At 39.0% G+C, this 19362-nt stretch overlaps 1 long non-coding RNA gene and 1 pseudogene across 2 annotated transcripts in view; one reads left to right on the top strand and one right to left on the bottom strand.

Annotated features, from left to right (window-relative positions):
* LOC136793041 (uncharacterized) overlaps positions 1-19362 on the bottom strand; it is a 269126-nt gene that overhangs the window by 99830 nt on the left and 149934 nt on the right. The gene's annotated exons all lie outside the window — the stretch shown is intronic.
* On the top strand, positions 9267-13872 carry LOC131745363 (ubiquitin carboxyl-terminal hydrolase isozyme L1 pseudogene; annotated as a pseudogene).

The following is a 19362-nucleotide window of genomic DNA, read 5'->3' as shown; positions in this document are numbered from 1 at the left end:
CTAAAGAGTTCCCATGCCACAATTAAGAAGTCTGCATGCTGCAACTAAGAGTCTGTATGGGGCTTCCCTGGTGGCACAGTGGTTGAGAATCTGCCTGCCAATTCAGGGGACACGAGTTCGAGCCCTGGTCTGGGAAGATCCCACATGCCACGGAGCAACTGGGCCCGTGAGCCACAGTTACTGAGCCTGCACATCTGAAGCCTGTGCTCTGCAACAAGAGAGGCCGCGATAGTGAGAGGCCCGCACACCGCGATGAAGAGTGGCCCCTGCTTGCCACAACTAGAGAAAGCCCTCGCACAGAAACGAAGACCCAACACAGCCATAAATAAATAAATAAATAAATAAATAAATAAAGAGTCTGCATGCCACAACTAAAAGATCCTGTGAGCCACAACCAAGATAAATAAATAAATGAATAAATTTTTCTAAAAATGTAAACCTTAAAAAAAAATGGGCAGAGCATCTGAGTAGGGATTTTTCCAAAGACATATAGATGGTCAACAGATATACAAAAATGTGCTCAACATCACTAATCACCAGGGAAATGCAAATCAAAACCATGATGACCTATCACCTCACACTTGTTAGAATGGCTATTATCAAAAAGACAAGAGATGACAAGTGTCGACAGGGATGTGGAGAAAAGAGAACCCTTTTGTACTGTTGGTGGGAATGTAAATTGGTGCAACCAGTATGGAAAACAGTAGGGAGGTTCCTCAAAAATTTAAAAGCAGAACTACTATATTTTCCAGCAATTTCATTTCTGGGTATATATCCAAAGGAAATGAAATCATTATCCCAAAGGGATACCTACACTCTTGTGTTCATTGCAGCATTATTTACATTAGCCAAAACATAAAAACCACCTAAGTGTTCACTGATGGATGAATGGATTTTTAAAATGTGGTCTATATAATGAAATATTATTCAACCACAAAAAGGAAGGAAATTCTGGGACTTCCCAGGTGGTCCAGCGGTTAAGACTCTGCGCTCCCAATGCTAGGGTCCCGAGCACAATCCCTGGTCAGGGAACTAGATCACACATGCCACAGCTAAAGACACTGCATGCCACAGCTAAAGATCCCACATACCACAACTAAAGATACCAAGTGCCACAACTAAAGATCCCGCATGCCACAATGAAGATCCCGCATGCAGCAATGAAGATTCCATGTGCCACAACTAAGACCCGGCACAGCCAAATAAATAAATATATTTTTTAAAAAGGAAGGAAATTCTGCCATTTGTGACAACATGGATGGGCCTTCAGGGCATAACGCTAAGTAAAATAAGTCAGACGAGACAGAAAAAAAATACTGTATGATCTCACTTATATGTGGAACCTTAAAAAAAAAAAAATCAGACCCATAGAAACAGAACAGATTGGTGGTTGCCAGAGGCAGGGGGTAGGGGAAATGGGTGAAGCTAGTCAAAAGGTACAAATTCCTAGTTATAAGATAAATAAGTTCTGGGGTTGTAATGCACAGCATGGTGACTATAGTTAGCAATACTGTATTGTATATTTGAAAGTTGCTAAGAAAGTAGATCTTAAAAATTCTTATCACAAAAAATTATAACTATGTGAAATTATGGATGTTAACTTATTATGGTAATCATATTGCAATATATACATATATCAAATCATTATGTTGTACACCTTAAACTTATGTGTCAATTATATCTCAATAAAACTGTAAAAATGTTCAGAATTCTTTAGGTATCATCAACTGTACTGTAAAGAATACGTTCCATTAGTCTGTAATGGTCAAAGTCAATTACAGTGGCTGAAATCTAGGGACACTGGCATGACCCTACGGCTGTGGGACCCAAGACTCAGGTCAGTAGGGCCTTGTCTCTATGTGAACATTTTAAACTCTCACTGTCTTTACAGCTTCTCTGACTTTTCACATATTCCTTCTTTCTGTTATATAAACACTATATGCCTATTCTTCGTCTCCACTTGCATGTTTAATAGTTAAGTCAAATTTAACACGTCTGAAACCAAGCTCCTGAAATTCTCCCCCTAACCTGCCCTAGCCACAACTTTACCCATCCCAATTAAAGGCAGCTCAATTCTTTCTGGTGCTCAAGTGAAAAAGCTTAGAGTCATTCAGCTCTTCTTTATCTCAAACTCTATACCCAGTCCATGAATACATTTTGTCAGTTCAGCCTCCAAAATACATCCAGAATCCAATCATTTCTCTCTCTACTTCTACCACTGCCACCCTGGTGCAGGTCCCCATCTTCTCTCTGGGGATTACTGCAATGGCCCCTAATCAGCCTCCTACTTCCACCCAGACCCCTTATGGTAATTCTCAACATAGTCTGACCAATTAAGTCAGAGTGTAACCCTTCCATTGGTCAAAACTCTCCAGTGGTATCCCATCTCACCCAGAGTAAAATCTGTATATGTTGGAGTCTTAGATTTATTTGTTTGCTATATTGTTTTTAGTTCCCCGTTGTGTTTTTGTGTGAGATGACAGTGGCCTGCAGTAAATGGTAGGGATGGAGATGGAGAGGGGTAGATAGACAAGAGAGATGAAACAGGGAAAGGGAAAAAAAAGTATTTAGTCAAACCTAACAAAAAATTTTCATTACAGTAACTTCTATCACTTCTTAGCTTAAAGTCCTCCCTTTTCCAGAGATCTGATGAATATTCGGTTGAGATTTTCAAATGCTTCTTTCTTACAGGGTGAACATTTTTTTTTGTCTGCTGTTACCATCTCTAAGATGCAAACATCCCGTGAAACTCTGCTTCCACTGAGCCAAAAAGGCTTTAGAGAAGAGAGGTGGGGCAGGAGGAGGGAAGTGTCATTTCTCCTTTTGATGCCACCCCACCTTTGTGTGCTAGAATAAATCTGTATTACACTGACTACCAACTTATTTATTCTTTAGATTTATACAGAATTAGGAAAATACAGCTAATGAGTATTTATTAATCAATAATTATCTTCTTTTAGTCAGAGCCAAGATAAACAATCTGTAACTATCAATGACTTATAGAAGAATATTCAACAAAGATACTAAAATCTATCAGTTCATTTTGAACACCTCCAGTATCTGAGCAGTAGAAAGATTTATCATATTTTCACCACTTTCATAAGTCCCATATTGAAACCTTAATTTATTTTAGTAGACCCTCCTAAATACATAAAGAATTCCTTCCTACTCTCAAATTACAAACTCACTCACTATAAGAGAGATTTAGGAGAAAATTGACCATGCTATTGACATTAAGAATGGAAATAATGGCACTTATTTACTTAAAAAAAAAAATGTAACTGGAGGGAGGAAACACTTTTAAGAACATACTAAGCAGCATCTCATTATTCAATTAAGATGATATCCTTGGGCTTCCCTGGTGGCGCAGTGGTTGAGAATCCGCCTGCCGATGCAGGAGACACGGGTTCGTGCCCTGGTCCGGGAAGATCCCACATGCCGCGGAGCAACTAAGCCCGTGAGCCATGGCCGCTGAGCCTGTGCATCCGGAGCCTGTGCAACGGGAGAGGCCACAACAGTGAGAGGCCCGCATACCGCAAAAAAAAAAAAAAAAAAAAAAAAAAGATGATGTCCTTAAAATAAACAAATGGGACCTTATGAAACTTAAAAGCTTTTGCACAGCAATGGAAAACATAAACAAGGTGAAAAGACAACCCTCAGAATGGGAGAAAATATTTGCAAATGAAGCAAACTGACAAAGGATTAATCTCCAAAATTTACAAGAAGCTCATGCAGCTCAACATCAAAAAAACAAACAACCCAATCCAAAAATGGGCAGAAGACCTAAATAGACATTTCTCCAAAGAAGACATACAGATTGCCAACAAACACATGAAAAGATGCTCAACATCACTAATCATTAGAGAAATGCAAATCAAAACTACAATGAGGTATCACCTCACACTGGTCAGAATGGCCATCATCAAAAAATCTACAAACAATAAATGCCAGAGAGGGTGTGGAGAAAAGGGAACCCTCTTGTACTGTTGGTGGGAATGTAAATTGACACAGCCACTATGGAGAACAGTATGGAGGTTCCTTAAAAAACTAAAAATAGAACTACCATATGACCCAGCAATCCCACTACTGGGCATATACCCTGAGAAAACCATAATTCAAAAAGAGTCATGTGGGCTTCCCTGGTGGAGCAGTGGTTGAGAGACCGCCTGACAATGCAGGGGACACAGGTTCATGCCCCAGTCCAGGAAGATCCCACATGCCGTGGAGCGGCTAGGCCCGTGAGCCATGGCCACTGAGCCTGCACGTCCAGAGCCTGTGCTCCGCAACGGGAGAGGCCACAACAGTGAGAGGCCCACGTACCGAAAAAAAAAAAAAGAAAAGAGTCATGCACTACAATGTTCATTGCAGCTCTATTTACAATAGCCAGGACATGTAAGCAACCTAAGTGTCCATCAACAGATGAATGGATAAAGAAGATGTGGCACATATATACAATGGAATATTACTCAGCCATAAAAAGAAAGGAAATTGAGTTAGTTGTAGTGAGGTGGATGGACCTAGAGTCTGTCATACAGAGTGAAGTAAGTCAGAAAGAGAAAAACAAATACCATATGCTAACACATATATGTGGAATCTAAAAATTTAAAAAAATGGTTCTGACGAGCCTAGGGGCAGGACAGGAATAAAGATGCAGACATAGAGAATGGACTTGAGGACATGGGGAGGGGGAAGGGTAATCTGGGAGGAAGTGAGAGAGTGGCATGGACATATATACACTACCAAATGTAAAACAGATAGCTGGGGGAAGCAGTCACATAGCACAGGGAGATCAGCTCGGTGCTTTGTGACCATCTAGAGGGGTGGGATAGGGAGGGTGGGATGGAGATGCAAGAGGGAGGAGATATGGGGATATATGTATATGTATAGCTGATTAACTTTGTTATAGAGCAGAAAATAGCACACCATTGTAAAGCAATTATACTCCAGTAAAGATGTTAAAAAAAAAAAAGGATGATAATATCCTTATAAATCAGAAAGCTCTTTAACAGGCTGAAAGGTAAGGTATTTTCCACGCAAATGAGAAATTAAAAATAGATATTCAAACAAGGCTTCTTTAGTCATCTCGACACCAATTAGTGATACACTGCTTAATTTACATATAAGCTGAGTTTGGGGAAGTATAACTGTGTCTTGCTTAGCATGAGGTTTTTTATTTCTTTGGGAAAATGGGAGTTTTTACATATCTTTGGGCAATTGGCTGCACAGATGGAAAACAGTGACCCAGATGCGAGCTTGCTATGTGCCCTACCGGAAAGGAAGAGAGCAACAAAAGCCAGCTTCAACCCCACAGAAGGCCCAAACTGGGGTCCCCAGTCATGCTTGGTTTTATCCAGACATGGCTTATCCAAACAAGCTCAGAGGCCAAGGCTGGATCCAAAAGTCTTCTCAATGTAAACAAAATCTTTTATCAGCTTTTACCTTTCAGAGGGCACCACCAACTTAGTGACAGAAGCTAGACGGATCTGTACAGAGTAGAGTTTCTTTTCCTTTATTTTAGGTTTTCCTCTCTTAAGTACTCATATTCTACATTCCAGGGTTCAGTGACCAAGAACATTTGCACAGCATCAGGAACCCTGATCAGATGCTCTTCCCACCTTGCCTTCCCTATTCTGGACCTGCCATACCTACTCTCCTTCCTATCTGCCAAATGTAAGTCACATCTCAGCTAGTACTCTCAGTGGTCCTTGATGACCACCTGATGACAGCTAGACCTGCACCCTTCTGCAGGTCAGCATCACTCAGTGCCCACTCATGACCCCATCTTACCTACCCCTTCTTGGTCTACTCCACATCTCAGTGAAACCAACCTGAAATCTCATACCTGGGAAGGGGTTGGTGCACCTTCCAAGCCCAGAGTTTCCTGTGCTCTGTGACCTCCAGATTATGGATAAAGATGTTAAAAAACGTAACTCTCCTGACACCAGTAAGGCTCCCAATAGCTCATCCCTATCCTCATGTTTCTTTCAGCCAGCTTTCTACACATGCCAAGACATCATCCCCCACTCTCACTGAAATGAATTTTTAAACAACATTCTCCATGTGAAATGTTGTCAGTGTCACCAGCTTGAGCCCTGCAGCTGCATATGATACGTAGGGACATCCAGAGTCTGATTCCTTCCTTCCCTCCTTCCCTCAATCCCCTTTCCCTTTCTTCCTTCAATGATTTTTTATGTGCTGGGAACTGTTACAGCTCTTATTTAATTAATTTTTAACGTAAAAAAATCTTAACATAATGCCATACTATTTGTTTCAAGTTCTTTGTCTTTTGTTTTAGTTGTGTAAGAAATAAAGTATTACCACTAGAGGTGAAGCCCCATTTTCTTCCTGCATCCCAACCTCCACTTCTCTTCCAGAGGTGATTGGAAGTTGGTGTGTATCCTTTCTGTTCACGTTGTTACATCTTTATAACTTCTGTATATATATTTTTAAAGAGTTTACGGTATTATTTCCTTTACTTTTTTTTTTCAATTTGGCTGCACCAGGTCTTAGTTGCGGCACACAGGATCTTTGTTGTCGCATGAAAGATCTTTGTTGCGGCATGTGGGATCTTCATTGCGGCATGAGGGATCTAGTTCCCTGACCAGGGATCGAACGCAGGCCCCCTGCATTGGGAGTGCAGGGTCTTAACCAATGGACTACCAGGGCAGTCCCTCCCTTACTTTTAAACTTTGCATTATGTCATACTGTACATTATCATTCAACATGTTTTTCCTTTCATCAGTACATTCTCAAGATTTATCCATGTTGATGTACATAGACCTAGTCAATAATTTTAACTGCTTTATATTAATCTATTATACAAAATAGCTCAGGTTTTAAACTCATTTTCCTATTGATGGACACACAGGTGGTTTCCCTTTTTAATCACCACTAATTGTGCTGCAATACAGACCCTGATATGTCTCCTTATACATACATTCAATACCTCAAGGGCTTATAACTAGGTTTGGGATGGCTGGTTCAAAAACAGTGCATATATTCAATTTTCAGTAGATATTACCTTCCAAAACACAATTGGCTGTTCTCATTTGTACTCTGACTTACAGAGCAAATTCTTGTCTCCCCATATGCTTCAAAGAATTGTAAATTTTTTTTTAAATTTTGACAATATGATGGTCATGAAATATTTCATTGTTTTAATTTTGAGTTCCCTAATTATTGGTGAGTTGAGCATCTTTTCACATGCGTATTGGTCACTAAAGCATCTTCTTCAGACAACTGTTTATATCTTTTGCCATTTTTTTCTAAGACGTTTCTTTATTTCGTTTTTCTAATTTATTCTGGATACAAATCTGGTCATTTATGGAGGCTTAAAAATCCTATCTGAAATGGGCTTGCATTTTAACCTTAGTTTTGGTGACTTTTGTTCTTATGAACTTTACATTTTATTTCGGTCTAATTTATCAATTATTTCTTTTAAATATGCTTTCTGGATACTTCTGCTTTAAGAATATCAAGATAGGGTCCTCTATTTTCTACTAAAAGTCTTAAGGTTTTACTTTCGTTATTTTGGCCTTTAATTCATGTTGAATATATTATTGTATATGAAGTAAAGTAGAGGTTCACTTTTCTTTTTTCAAGACAAGTCAATTTTCAAGGAAAAGAACTAAGCAAAGCACTTCCACCTCAAGTAATGGTGGGCTAGGTCCCAGTAACCCTACCATAAAAGGCAATTAGAAAATCTGGAAAATAAAAATAAAACCTGCTTGAAAGCACCAAAGAGCTCCACCATGATAGTAAAGAATTAGCAGGATAGAAAGGAAAAAAAAAAAAAAAAAGAATTACCAAGATAGGATCTGGGAAAGGATGGAGAGAGACTCTGGGAGTAGAGCATACATTTGGGACCACTTTCCTCCAGGAGGCATTTGCCAGTTCTGAGGTGGAAAAACTGTAAAGCCAAGAGATTAAGCGATAATTTTGACAGCCTTGAATGTGAGAGGGATTTGTGTTCAGGCCTGCCAAGTAAGGAGAAGACTAGTGAGCCTCCATCACTTTGGGATGGGACCACAAAAGTCTATATCCTGGGCATAAGTATGAACCATAGGTAGGCTCTTTCAAGGATTTCAACCTAACTACAAATTCTCTCAAGTAGTAGTCCTGGATGAAATTTTATTATTTTATTAAAGTAGTCCTGGATGGCTAATATCCCTATCTACATGGCAGAAGAAAAAATACGATCCTAGGCCTCAAAACTTTCTGTGAACAATATTGTACACACAATGTCCAAATCACAATAAAAATTAAGCAGACGACAAGAAAACAAGACAACATGAATGAAAATCAACAGAGATAATAGTAAAGAGAAAAAGACACATGGGGTCTCCAGACCTTGAAGCTATCAGACAGACTTTAAAATAACTATACTTACTATGTTCAAGAAGATGAAAGATAAGATTTGTGAATTTCAGCAGTGATCTGACAATGAAAAGAAAAAATATTCAAGAATTGAAAAATAAAATAACCTGAACTAAGAATCCAGTGAGTGGATTATTTAGCCTATACACAGATAGAGAATTAAGGAACTGGAAAATAAAGCAAAAGAAAATATTCAGACTTAATCATGGAGAGATAACAGGTTGGAAAAATTTGAAGAGAGGGTAAAAGATATAGAAGACAGAAAAATGGTCTAACACACCAGTAACTGAAGTCCAAGAAGAAAGAAGAATGTAATAATGACAGATAATTTATCAGAATTGTTGAAAAACATCAATCCATCAACTCAGGAAGCCCTAAGAACAACAATGACAATAAGTACAAAGAATCCATACCTAAAACTATCATAATGAAACTATTAAACAAAAGAGAAAGAGAAAAAATTTAAACTGGACAGAGAAGAAAGACAGATTGCCTTTAAAGAAGCAACAGTTAGACTGATAGATGACTTCTCAACAGAAACAATGAAGCCAAAAGACAGGGTGATAATACCTTCAAAGTGCTAAAAAAAAAAAATGACTGCCAAGCTAGAAGTCTATATCCAGTACATGGGCCTTCAAAAATGAAGGTGAAATAGAACATTTTCATACAAAAAAAAAAAAAGAAGAAAATATTTAATGCCAGTAGAGTTGCACTAAAGGAAATAGTAAAGAATGTTTTTCAGACAAAAGGAAATAGTCCCAGATGAAGACAGAAAGGAATAAAGAGTAATATACATGTGGGTAAATCAAAATGAATATTGGCTGTATCAAACATAATAATAATGTATTGTGGGGATTACATTATATAGAGAATAGAAATATTGGGCAACCATGGCATGTAAGCCAGTAAGGGGGTAAAAAGAGTTTAAAAATGATCATTCTTGCATTTTTCTGGGAGGAGATAAAGGGATTGATTAATATTAGTATTATATAAGTCAAGTACACATGTTGTAACAGTAAAGGATACACACTAAAAAAAAAGTGTTTCAAAGAGTGTATAACAGGCTAACTGAGGAAACGGAATTATAGAAAATACTTGATTAATCCAAAAGAAGGCAGGAAAGAAAAGGGGGAACACATATCCCAGGAATGCAAGGATTCTTCAATATACTCAAATCAATCAATGTGATAAACCACATTAACAAATTGAAGGAGAAAAACCAAATGATCATCTCAATAGATGCAGAAAAGGCTTTTGAAAAAATTCAACACCCATTTATGATAAAAACCCTCCAGAAAGTGGGCATAGAGGGAACCTACCTCAACATAATAAAGGCCATATATGACAAACCCACAGCCAACATCATTATCAATGGTGAAAAACTGAAACCATTTCCTCTAAGATCAGGAACAAGACAAGGTTTTCCACTCTCACCACTATTATTCAACATAGTTCTGGAAGTTTTAACCACAGCAATCAGAGAAGAAAAAGAAATAAAAGGAATCCAAATCAGAAAAGAAGAAGTAAAGCTGTCACTGTTTGCAGATGACATGATACTATACATAGAGAATCCTAAAGATGCTACCAGAAAACTACTAGAGCTAATCAATGAATTTGGTAAAGTAGCAGGACACAAAATTAATGCACAAAAATCTCCTGCATTCCTATACACTAATGATGAAAAATCTGAAAGAGAAATTAAGGAAGCACTCCCATTTACCATTGCAACAACAAAAAATAAAATACCTGGGAATAAACCTACCTAAGGAGACAAAAGACCTGTATACAGAAAACTATAAGACACTGATAAAAGAAAGTAAGGATGATACAAACAGATGGAGAGATATACCATGTTCTTGGATTGGAAGAATGAACATTGTGAAAATGACTCTACTACCCAAAGCAATCTATAGATTCAATGCAATCCCTATCAAACTATCAATACCATTTTTCAGAGAACTAGAACAAAAAAATTCACAATTTTTATGGAAACACAAAAGACCCCGAATAGCCAAAGCAATCTTGAGAAAGAAAAACGGAGCTGGAGGAATCAGGCTCCCTGACTTCAGACTATACTACTAAGCTACAGTAATCAAGACAGTATGGTACTGGCACAAAAACAGAAATACAGATCAATGGAACAGGATAGAAAGCCCAGAGATAAACCCACACACATATGGTTACTTTATTTTTGATAAAGGAGGCAAGAATATACAATGGAGAAAAGACAGCCTATTCAATAAGTGGTGCTGGAAAAACTGGACAGCTACATGTAAAATAATGAAATTAGAACACTCCCTAACACCATACACAAAAAAGAAGGTGTGGTTTTATATGTATTTACCCTGCCTGGAGTTTTCAGTCTTCATGAATCTATGGCTTGATGTCTTTTAAACAAATTCTTAGCTATTATTATCTCTTTAAATATTATTTCTGTCACATTCTCTCACTCCTCTTTTTGGAATCTAATTATATATATATGTTGAACTTTCTCAATATATCCATATATATCTTACCCTTTCTTCTGTATTTCCCCTTCTCCCTTTAGTTCATTCTGGGCATTTGTTTTCCTGGTTTACCTTCTAGTATCTTGCTATTCAGATGTAACATTGGCATCACCTGGGAGCTTGTCTGAAATGCAGAATTTCAACCCCAACAAGGCCTACTGAATCACTGATAAAGGAACATTGAGATCTCCAACTATAACTGTAGATTTATCTATGTCTTCATGCAGCTGTATCAGTTTTTGCTTCATATGCTTTGAAGCTTTGTTATTGGGTACATAAACATTTAGCATAGTTAATTCCTCTTGTCTAAATGACTATTTCATCATTATGAAATAATAATCCCTGTTATTATTTTTTCTCTGAAATCTATTTGGTCTGATATTAACACTGCCAAACCAACTTTCTTTGAACTAGTGTTAGCATAGCACATCTTTTCTCATTCTTTCACTTTTAACTCATCTGTGTCTTTGTATTTGAAGTGTGTTTCTAGTAAATAAGATATATTTGGGTCTTGCTTTTTTCTCCACTCTGAGATTCTCTGCCTTTTCATTGAGTTATTTAGACTATTTACATTTAATGTATTGTTGATATGGTTAGATTTATGTTTATCATCTCATTACTTGTTTTCTATTTGTTCCTTCTGTTCTTTGTTCCCCTTTCTCTCTTTCTGTCTTCTTTTTGAAATAATTAAATGTTTTTATGATTCCATTTTATCTCCTCCAGTGGCTTATTATACAGAACTCTTTGTTTTGTTATTTTATTGTTGCTCTTGGGTTTATATATATATATTTAACGATCTGCCTTCAAATGATATTGTGCCATTTCATATATAGTATAAGAATCTTATAATAGTATACTCCCATTTCTCTCATCACGACCTTTATGATGCTGTCATACATTTAGTGTTAGTTTACATAACTCTATAACCTTGCTTGTCTGACTCTGCTATGTATTGTTTCTGCAGGCTCTTTCTTATGATGTCTTCCTTTTGTGTATATTTTGAGTATGTTTTTGTTTGTTCAGTTTTACTGTGTGCTCATATTTTTCTAGAACATCATCTAGGAAAATTCCTTGAGTTCCTGAGGAAGGTTGGGTCCTACAGAGGGAGATGTTTCACTTCTTTCTGTCTATTGTTCTGGAGTACTACCAGAATGGGAACGTTCTACACTAAAACTTCAGTAAATCTCAGGTTGAGATTTTTTTCAGACCATCCAGGTAGTGTGAATTTTGGGTGCAAACTTGTATAAAGATTTGACTTGTTTGTGGTTACAAATATTCAGGAGAGATTGCCTCCCATACTATTTTATCACTATATTTCAAGATTGGTAATTTTCCATGAAATTCCCTGGGGTAGGAGGGTGGGTTTATTTCTAGTCTGTCCTTGCTTTAAGGGTGTAATCTCTGAGGTCTCAGTTTTATGATGGAGGTCTCCTATTAGACTTCCAATTTTGGATGGGCCTCAAGCTGTGTCCTGCACTCCACAGCCAAAAAAGAAATAAAAATCAATATTTAAATTCATCTTATTTAGCAAATGCCCTCAACATAAAGGGAAAGAATCTGTGTTTCCCTTTCTGAGTTTCTCTCTTTACTTGGTTTTTGGTTTGAGTGCTTCTTACTTTCTTGCCAGCTCATTGATTCAGTTAAAATTTTATATTAAAATTGTTTTAATCTAGCATTTCTAGTTTTTTTCAGTAGGAATGTTGCCCAGGGTATCTCATCCATTGCACTGTTAATCATGGACATCCTCTAGAGTGATGTTTCTGAAACACCAACCAGATCATTTTACTTTACTCCTTAACTATCTTTAATGGCTTCCCACTGTTTTCACAATCACATGGAAACTCCTTAGCTTGATACCCAAAGACTTTCTGATCTGCACCTCTCTAGCCTTAATGTCTACATAGCATTCTCACACCTCCTTGTTTTTTGTGTGTAATCTCTTCTCTCAGCTTAGGCGCAGGTTTTCCAGGAAGCCACCCACAATTCAGTCTGGGTACCTGCTCTTAGTCTGTTCACACACGCAACAATGCTTACCCTCGCTGCACTGTAAATCATCTGTTTGTTAGATCAGTCCTGACAGAAACCACAGAATATATTTTTCTAGCATAGACTTTAGCCCATAATAGGTATTCAACAGGTGTTTCTTAAATGAATGAATGAACAAACCATAATTGCTATGGTTCAGAAGTTACAGAGTGTTAGAATGGACAAAGAAGACTTCATAAAGGACAGGAGATTTTAGCCAGAATACATCATAAGATTTGAACTTAGAAAAGATTTAGATGACCTAAATCTGATACTAATTTTCAAAAAAGTTCAAAGTCTTAAAATTTCTCACACTTCCCCACAGGTGCTGGCCCGGCTGGGGGTCGCCGGCCAGTGGCGCTTCGAGGACGTGCTGGGACTGGAAGAGGAGTCTCTGGGCTCGGTGCCAGCGCCTGCCAGCACCTGCCTGCGCACTGCTGCTGCTCTTTCCTCTCACGGCCCAGCATGAGAACTTCAGGGAAAAACAGATTGAAGAGCTGAAGGGACAAGAAGTAAAAGTCCTAAGGTGTACTTCACGAAGCAGACCATTGGTAACTCCTGTGGAACCATCGGACTCATTCATGCAGTGGCCAATAATCAGAACAAACTGGAGTTCGAGGATGGGTCAGTTCTGAAACAGTTTCTTTCTGAAACAGAGAAGTTGTCCCCTGAAGACAGAGCAAAATGCTTTGAAAAGAATAAGGCCATCCAGGCAGCCCATGATGCCGTGGCACAGGAAGGCCAATGTCGGGTAGATGACAAAGTGAACTTTCATTTTTTTCTGTTTAACGACGTGGATGGCCACCTCTATGAACTTGATGGACAGATGCCTTTTCCGGTGAACCATGGCACCAGTTCAGAGGGCTCACTGCTGTAGGACGACGCCAAGGTCTGCAGAGAAGTCACTGAGCGTGAGCAAGGGTAGGTCCGCTTCTCCGCCATGGCCCTCTGCAAGGCAGCCTAATGCCTCGTGGTGGGGGGCACTTCGCTTTCTCCCCCCTTCCCTTCATTGTGAAAGTATATCCCTAGCTATGTGGTCTAAATGCTTCAGTACCTGTAGAGCACAGCTGTTCTCCTTTGGTTCCGCAGAAACACGCACTTACCCGCAACTTTGCCCACGCACTAGCAGAGCTCCATCGAGCAAGTTTGGTGTCACCTTCTGATGGCAAAGCATTCCCCTCATTGTATGTCTTATACCTCAATATCTAATGCTTTAATGGCTACTTTGGTTTGTGTCTGTAAGCTAAGGCCTTGGATGTGGTTTGTCCTTAAAAGGAATAAAATTTTTCTGCTGATTAAAAAAAAATTTCTCAGAAATCATGTATTCTGAAACATTTCTGCAGAAAAACTTAAGGCAGTGAAATTGAAAAAGCATGTCTTCATAGGCTTGCATCTTTCTAACAAAATTGTGAACAGCACAGACTTGCCCATTTCTGACTTGCTTAGAAAAACAACACATGGCAGGTCAGGTCTCATGGAGCAGTGCAAAATGAAGGAAGAATTTGCTGTTGGGAGATGGGATGGAATTGGGGAAGGAGGAGGAGATATGGTCCTTTTTTATAAACATGATGATGATTTGTGCTAGAGTTGACCTAAATATAATTTAGTCAGTAGCATCAATCTTTACTAATACTGGTTATAAAGAATGGTTCTTACTTTTTCTCCTCCCTTACAGAACTGCCTACCAGCTGCATTTTCATCCTCCACAATAACCAAAACAGTCCGATTTGAAATATAAACCCAAGAAAGACAAAAATTCCAACCGAGACAAGAAATAATATGCAAAGACATTCATTTTCACTGTTATTGTTCCAGCTGTTATACTGTTAATTGATACAACCTATTTATTCATAAATAAATATATTCATAGCAAATATATGGATAATCAAACCTAATGTAACCGTCTGTCTAAAGATTTAAATTCCTTCAACCTTAGAAAATTCTTAAATGCAATTATTATTCAGTGGCTGGAAAGAATCTTTCTTAACTTACAGTACTTTCTGCATTTTGGTGAAGGTAAAATTTCTTAATTTGGTAGTTTGGGGTGGATTAGTATGTTTTCATGCTATACAGTTAAAGGGTCAAAATTAATTAAGGATACATGATACCATTCTATCATTGTGCTAATACATTTATCTGGTGGCCATTATAATGTCCCCCAAAAGCTCCATACATTTGATGCATTTAAAATTTTGTACATTAAAATTTCTATACTGCTAATCACTAAAAACCAAGAACAAATAAATCAACTTCACCATCCAAGAGATGAACATTATAAAATGGTGTGATCAAAGCTAAATGATGCTGAATCACAGCTATCCACTCTGTACGCCAATCTCCTCGAGACATCTGGCGGTTTGACCCCTGCCAGTTGCCAAGGCTATATTTAAATGGAGGCTGCTTTAAAATGGATTTCTGCATCACAAGTAGGTGCCCACTTCCCAGCCAATACTTCATGCCACCCTAGGCTTTTCAGAGGACACATGACCCATGACGGCAAGGATAAGACAACTGTTCTCCAGAGGGCATCCTAAGATGCAGAGAGAGGCTCGGTTCCCTGCTCCTGGCAAGGCCCACATGCCAGCCGGTCACTCTGGAGTCTGTAGCAATAAAACTTTACTATATCTGCAGTCCCAGTGGAGTATCAGTATAAGCCTTGTTTTCTCTCTTTCATATCTAGAAATTAAAGAAACTCACAACATAATGCAGGCAACCAAAAATAACTTTTATTAGTTATTTTAGTATAACTGATCAACCATGGTGTTTAATCTCTCTGAGTCATAGTTCCCTCATCTATAAAATCAGAATCTGCTCATTGGCTTCACAGAGTTGTTGTAAGGAAAGTTCATGAAGAGCTGTCCACATCACAATTTCCCTAACTAAACAACAGATTCTGGGGACAGGGACCCCCTTGGGCTTGGCATGTTGTAAAAACTGATAAATATAGGAAATGTTAGTTAAATATTCTAGTTATCTTTTGCTGCCTAACAAATTACCCTGAAACTTAGGAGGTTAAAAACAACAAACATTTATTATCTCATACAGGTTCTGAGGATCAGAAATCTGGAAGCAGCTTAGCTGGGTGGTTCTAGCTCAGGGTCTCATGAAGTTATAGTCAACATGTTACCCAGGGTTTCCGTCTTCACAAGCCTTGACCAGGGTTGGAGAATCCACTTCCAAGCTCACTCATATGCGTGTTGTTTGGCCTCAGTTTCTCACTGGCTATTGGTTGGAGGCTTCAGTTCCTTTCTGCACAGTGCTCTCCTTAGTACTGCCCACAGCATGGCAACTGGCTTGCCTCAGAGAAAGCAAGGGAGAGCCCCCAAGGTGGAACCCACAGTGTCTTTTATTACCTAATCTTAGAAGTAACACACCTTCACTTCTGCCATATGTTATTGGTCACACAGACCAATCCTGGCTGGTAAATTATGGGAGGAGGCTACATCAGGGTATGAATTTGGGGAGGTAGGGATAATTGGAGACCATCTTTGGAGGCTGGCTGCCACATCAAAGGAATGAATAAAGATATCCTTTAGGAAACTTCTGTGCTCTGTTTATCATGAGGAGGGTTGCCCTTAAATACTCATGGCCTCTTATCCCAACTTTTACTACTTGCCTTAGCTGGAAATGGGGTACAACGGTGGATGACAACCAATGGTCCATATTTCTTCACTGGATGGAGTTAATCTATTTAGATTTATGAGTAGAAATGTCCTCTTCATTTGAACTAGTTCATGGCAGAAATCCTGGCTAAGTGAATACACTCTGCAGACCCAAACTTGCCTTTAGATGAACAGTTCCGAGGTTTAAACTATCTGCAGGGAATCAGAGAATCCACCTGGCCAGGATTTCAGGCCACTTGTTTCAATATATCAGTGCTATAACAGAGGTTATATTCAATCTCCATTCATCTGATTCTTACTTCTCTTCTTGGTTGGTTTGAACTCAGGCAGGGAAAAGGGCATCCTTTGTCTGCAACTCGGACCTCAACAGAAGGAATGCCATACCAGAAATGAGGAAATGTCATCTAATGGCACTGGGATATTTTATATAATTACAATTGAATAGGATTGATCATCAGTTTAGGAATTTTATTTGTTGATTTTCCTCACTGAGATAGAGGGAAATTTTAATTTAGTAATTAGGTTACTTTTTTCTCCCTGGAAGTTTAAATCCTTAATGTTCTTTATCTCTGTAGGGGTGTTTACTCCCTACAGAATGCTAAATCAGAAATTTAGCCATGGCCTTGTAATACATTCAGGGTTTTAGTTATTTTCACTCAAATTGCAATGGCATAGCCACAAGATGCTAAAGGATTGCAAGAAGGTTCAGTCACCTGTTTTTACATACAACTGGACACCAGCTGAGCCTACTTTTGTAATCTGATTCTTGAGTTCTTGTGAGATTTTCATGTAATTTTTCAGTTTCAAGACACATTTCCCCTACATTTTAATGTTTTAGGGATCAAGATGTCAAAAGAAACTTACCAGTGCTTTCTTTTGTAATTACAGGTATGATGCCTTCTAAAATTAGTGGTGTTTTGGAATCAAAGAAATGTAAATTTATTGCATCTGGGCTTATGGAAATCTTCCAGCTTGACCTATATATTAGGTGAAAGTTGTTCAACAACTTTTGGTATCCTTTTCCTTATAGTTTTTTTTGTGTGTGTGTGTTTTTTCTGCGGTACGCGGGCCTCTCACTGTTGTGGCCTCTCCCGTTGTGGAGCACAGGCTCCGGACGCGCAGGCTCAGCGGCCATGGCTCACGGGTCCAGCCGCTCCGCGGCATGTGGGATCTTCCCGGACCGGGGCACGAACCCGTATCCCCTGCATCAGCAGGCGGACTCTCAACCACTGCGCCACCAGGGAAGCCCTCCAGATAGTTTTGATATGTAATTTGCCTGTGTCTCCTGGCAATATTGACTGGCTTTGATTTCTTGGGAGATCTGGAGGATACTAAACCAGTGACATGGTAGCTGGATATGCCATTCTCACTGACATTAGTGGTGACTTCACCAGAGGACACATGATATCCTTTGTTCCTAGCTGTCCTGAATTCCTGCTGGGGCTACCTAAGGAGTAAACCCTCTATTTGTACCTCTGAGCTCTGGAAATTGATGTTGATGTAATTCTTCCTAAGTGAGGTAGGACCAGGTCCACAGGGAGGCAGTAGAGGAAGGAAGTTGCCTATCTAAATACTAGAAACACAGCCTAGAGAAAGGGTCCTTGACTAGAATGGTGGAATATGCTTAAGAAAAAGGGAAAGCAGCAGTGAGGGGAAAAAAAGAGTGGAAAATGACAAGTTGCAGCCCTTAGGAATTAAGTGTATGTTTGTATATGGAAATTGGAGATGATATGGAAGCAAGCAGCTAACATTCTCAACTACACTAAACATTTCTTTACTATACCAATACAAGAAAAAGAGTAAAGAAAAAGATTTGGGGGGAAGGTTAGATTGATCCTGTAAGAATAGAATTCATGGCTTAATGTTGTTGGCTAGGACATTAATTTGAAAGTATTTGTATTCAAAAGAATTTCTGTATTGGATTTATCTATAAACCCAAGCAGAGGTGAAGGTGAATGTAAATCAGAGACACAAAGTTGGCTGTAAGTCATAACATGACCCGTGGCAAGGAAGAGGATCCATGAGTGATAAAAGCTGTACTACCCAAACCAGGAAAGGGCACAACTTTACCTCAGGGTAAACATTCTCACAGCAATTTTCAGAAGCCCTAATTTAGAGGCCTAAAGTAAGGATAGTGCAGTTACATTGTTGCATGTATAAAATGATTCCTTATGTAGCCCCTGTAGCTTCATGCTATTACTACATAATCATATAGCATAAAGAGAACACCCACTCCATTTTGGGGGGTGTCACCCACCCCTAAAATAAAGGTGGACTCTTAGCAGCCATGTTTGCACCACATGACCAGGCTCTCTGGCCATAGCCGGCTGGACCAGGGTGGAGAAGTATCCAGTTGAACCAACCTGATGCTGAGAATGAGGAACTAGTTCTGCCCGAACTATTGCATGACAGGACATGAACCTGGAACCTGGGGTGTGTCTATCACAGCCTCTGAGGCAGAGAAGGAAGAAAGAAGCCAACTCCCCAGGAGAAGTAGAGGTAAAGGACCTGGAGAGAGGGAGAGAACATGGGTGCAAAAGGTCCTGGTGGATCCTGGTTCCAGTTCTTCCTGAGAACTGAAACTCAGCTACATGTCCTACCTCTGGACTCTGTTAAAGGGCCTTCTATTTCACAATGAATATAGTCCCCTCTGTTTACTTCTGCTAGCTTGAACTTTATAACTTGACACTTAGAGTCTTAATCAAGATAGGTCCATAGATTTAATATAACTTAATATACCTCATATTCCTCCCATCTAACTATGAACCACATGGTTCCCTGCCCATGCTTCAGTACAAAGCAGGTCAGAGCGATGAAGGAATGGTAGACAT

Source organism: Kogia breviceps, chromosome 18 (assembly GCF_026419965.1).
Source record: "Kogia breviceps isolate mKogBre1 chromosome 18, mKogBre1 haplotype 1, whole genome shotgun sequence".
In the NCBI taxonomy this organism is placed as follows: domain Eukaryota; kingdom Metazoa; phylum Chordata; class Mammalia; order Artiodactyla; family Physeteridae; genus Kogia; species Kogia breviceps.
This window is presented reverse-complemented; position numbering and strand designations above follow the sequence as displayed.